Raw genomic sequence first — 4,054 nt, 5'->3', positions numbered from 1 at the left:
CAACCAACGAAGTTGGTATCGACAGTACTACTGAAGGCAATACCATCGAAACGTCTGATTCCTTAGGATATAGAGACTCAGAACGAATATTGGACTCTGCAGAAACTTTTCTATCGACTGAATCTTCCCCGTCATAACCTCCTGCTGAATCGACTCCTTCGTCTCGCGGGGGTGGAGGAACATCATACCCATCTCCACTCGTTGCTATCGTTTTGGTGTTACTCCGAATGACACTATTCATAGAGGAATGGGATGAATTGGTACCGCCACCGGCGCGTAGATTCCCCTCAAACGTGAGGAGATAGATGCGGAACATGTAGAAAGCAGTTGGAACTGCTGTGAATGAGGCTATACATCCGGGGGGAAAGGAACGTAGCCAACTCTTTGCAATAATTTCATCTTTGGACCGGAAACGAGCTAGAGGTGGTATACCACAGAGAGAGAGAGTACCTGAAAGAAAAGTGATTCCAGTAATTGGCATATATTTTCGCGAACCACCCGTGGGAGACATATTTTGACTTCTATTGGGAGAGTATCCGACAACCCTTTCCATCGAATGAATTACTGAACCGGATCCGGGAAATAGCAAAGCTTTGGGATGGGCATGTGTAATGAGGTGAAACAACGAAGGTTTATAAGCACCGAGACCTAGAGCCAGCATCATGTAGCCCAATTGAGACATAGTAGAATAAGCTAAACCTTTCTTGATATCCTTCTGGGCAAGAGCTATCGTCGCTCCCAGTAGAGCCGTTATTCCGCCTATCCAGGAGATAACATTCATGCTTAGAGGTAAGGTTTCAAACAATTCAAGCATTCGAGCTACAAAAAAAATTCCCGCAGCTACCATAGTAGCGGCGTGTATAAGAGCCGAAATAGGTGTGGGTCCTTCCGTTGCATCGGGCAACCATACGTGGAGTGGGGATTGTGCAGATTTAGATACCGGACCCAAAAATGGTAGAGGAGCACATGTATTGGCAAGGGAGGAGCCGGCGCTGTTGTTATCAATCAACTCACTAAATCAATCACACGATTCGCGGATCTCGAAACTACCAGTTATCCAATACGTACCTAATATACCCAATAATAATCCGAAATCTCCTGTACGATTAGTTGCAAAAGCTTTTTGGCAGGCATTAGCAGCACTTGGTCGTGCGAACCAAAAACCTATCGGCGAGTAAGAGCACATCCCTACTAATTCCCGAAAAACATGAATCTGTATTGGATTGGGACTGAACACTAATCCTGACGTGGAGGCAGTGGAGAAACTTAAATAGACGGGAAACCTTACGTATCCCTAGTCGTGACGCATATGACTATCACTGTAAATCATAACCAAGACACCTATGGTGGTGACTGATATCGACGTAATGGAAGTAAGTGAATCAACTGAAAATCCTATCTTTGGAGAAATATCGTCGTTGGGAATCCATGACCATGAGTATTCAAAAGTGGAGCGACCAGTAACTTGTTGCCAGAATGTTGCGATAGAGACGGACATAGCTGCGGCTAATGAAAGAACACTGAGCATAGCACGTATACGACGAAGGCTCTTAGTGGCTTTTGGAAAAAGAAACGATGCCAATCCGATCAAACCAGAGGTTACGAATGGGCGTGAGGGGACAATCCAAGCACATTCATAAGATAATTCCATAAACATATTTAACCCGGGTTGGAACTCTTTCTGTCAATAGTTGTCAGATATATGGAGCGTCGAAGAATGGAATATATATGGACAGGTGAGATCACGCGTATCAAACCGAATAATCCATTTGTTTCTCGTTCTGGTGCGAGCCCGGCGTCGAGACTTGACAGGAATCAAATGTGTCGGAGATACTTATCTAGGTTCCATTTTTTGACCCCAAACCGATTGAGTTGTTTTGGGTTATTTTTCACACGACAAGACTATTACGGATAGACATGCAGCAATTGATACTGGAGGAAAACAACTCCGAGTAGAACCGGGGAGATTCTATGATGTTCGTCACTTCGCTCTGCTTGGGCACAACGCATCAGAGTCCAATACGGTAATGTCGATATATCGAGTTTCATTGGTTTGTCACGGATCCAAAATTGATCTCGGACATCCCCGGCTGAGTAACGCAACTGCTAGGGGGCGCGTCTTGCATCCCTGTTTCGAGAGGAAGAAAGTGATACGGAAGATCCATTCTAAGAAGAAGACGCGAAGGAAATCGGGATACAGACAGGATTTGGTTCGATCTGTAGTAGATCCCATTTGCTTAAATGGAAAGGAGTTGGTTGGTTAGCAAATTGTTATCATAAAGAAGTCAATGATTCTTGCTGGGATTCTTTTGCATAGAATGGAAACCCAGTTCCCCCAGTTGTTCCCCTTCTAATGATTCTACGCAATCACCCCCTCCCTCATTATATTGATTCTACTCGTACGTATCAACATACTCGTCGCATTCATTTCGATGATAAAACCGAATAGATAGATTTCATTATGGCAGTTCCAAAAAAACGTACTTCTAGGTCGCGGAGGAAGATTCGCAATCATATTTGGAAGACCCAAACTAATGAAGTAGCATCGAAAGCTTTTTCTCCAGCTAAATCCATTTTGACTGGACGGTCGAGAAGTTTTTACTATGTGACAAATGAAAAAATTTCTGAAACTGGTCAGTAGTACTCCCCGGTTGTAACAGGAATTGCCGTATCAATAGGACGTGGGGTCGGTCGGAATAGATAGTGAACTATTTGTTTGTTGGAACGGGGAAGACGAGATAAGTGATTGTCAGGGAACTTATTGATGAATTTGGATCCCTAGTAAGTAGTACGGGTACATGTTGATATTATTGCGTGACGGTACCGTGCGGTAAATAAAATCCAAATACTAACAGAGTTGTATCAATGAATGTTGGTAATAACCACGAGGGGGGGGGGGTTACGTGCATGAAGAAGGAGCCCAATCCCTCTCTTCCTTCCTATGATACAAGGGTCTCGATCACGATCATCGATTTATCTCTATCCCTACTACGAATGGGTATGGGTCGATAACACCCAAAGAGAATCGGGAGATAAATCTGCGTTCCCGGAACGGGAACGTCTTCTATTCCGTTTAAAATATGTTCCGACCTCGTTTATTCGGAATAGCAGGATTTGAACCTGCGACCTCCATCACCCCAAGATGGCACGCTACCGAGCTACGCCATATCCCGTTATTCCTATACAAGTATAGCGCCGTATACCTAATCAACTATAGACAGGGAAGGTCCCTTGTTGTGCGTGTGTACTCTCCCCCAGGAAGATTGACGATTCACCCGAAGATGTGATATCATTAATTACGATAAGTATAACGAGTAGCGAGCCGCTATGGTGAAATTGGTAGACACGCTGCTCTTAGGAAGCAGTGCTAGAGCATCTCGGTTCGAATCCGAGTAGCGGCATTTAATTTCAACCTGCAGGCGAGGGCTGTGTCTGATACAACCACTGGGAAAAGCAGTAGGAATAGGGAATTCTCCCCGTTTCGACGTTTAAGGGGTAAACCCGAAATCTCCTGGGAATAATGGGTGGGTGGTACATACTCTCCAAAATCTCACTAATTCACTGGATTCTCCTCATTACGATTCACACCGATATAGAGCACATATTCGCTCACATTTCTTTTCTTACGCTTCTTTCCGTCACTCTGTTTCACCGGATGGGGCTGGCTCGCAAGCTCAAGAGACTCATTAGTTTGAGCGTTGGAGGTATGACAATTGCTTTCATCTGTATAACGGGATTTACGACGATTCGTCGGATTCAACCCAAACATCTACCACCGAGCAATCTACATGAATCATCTATGTTTCTTTCACGGAGCTTCTCCCCAATGCATGTAATTATGAGAATTAGGAGTCGGAACGAATGGTCAGGTGCAGTCACGGCACCAGGTGCCATGTCGACCCATGGATTCGCAACTCTGGGTCTTCCTGAGGAAATGCAACAATCCACACCGCTAGTACCTGCTCTGCAACCTCATCGGTTAATGACGCATGTAAGTATGATGCCACTAAGCCATGTGACTTCGTTATGTGGATCTCCATCAGCAACATCTCCA

General features: G+C 44.8%; 1 non-coding gene across 1 annotated transcript; it reads right to left on the bottom strand.

Moving 5' to 3' along the window:
• Window positions 1-3,099: 3,099 nt before the first annotated feature.
• TRNAP-GGG (transfer RNA proline (anticodon GGG)) lies at window positions 3,100-3,173 on the bottom strand. Its single transcript has one exon. It is a non-coding gene; the product is annotated as a tRNA-Pro (tRNA).
• Window positions 3,174-4,054: the final 881 nt, after the last annotated feature.

Source organism: Dipteris shenzhenensis, unplaced genomic scaffold (genome assembly GCF_047967505.1).
Source record: "Dipteris shenzhenensis isolate YYH24624 ecotype China unplaced genomic scaffold, Dip_SZ_1.0 scaf0497, whole genome shotgun sequence".
In the NCBI taxonomy this organism is placed as follows: Eukaryota; Viridiplantae; Streptophyta; class Polypodiopsida; order Gleicheniales; family Dipteridaceae; genus Dipteris; species Dipteris shenzhenensis.
The sequence above is the reverse complement of the archived record's forward strand: the minus strand, read 5'-3'. Positions and strand labels throughout refer to the sequence as shown.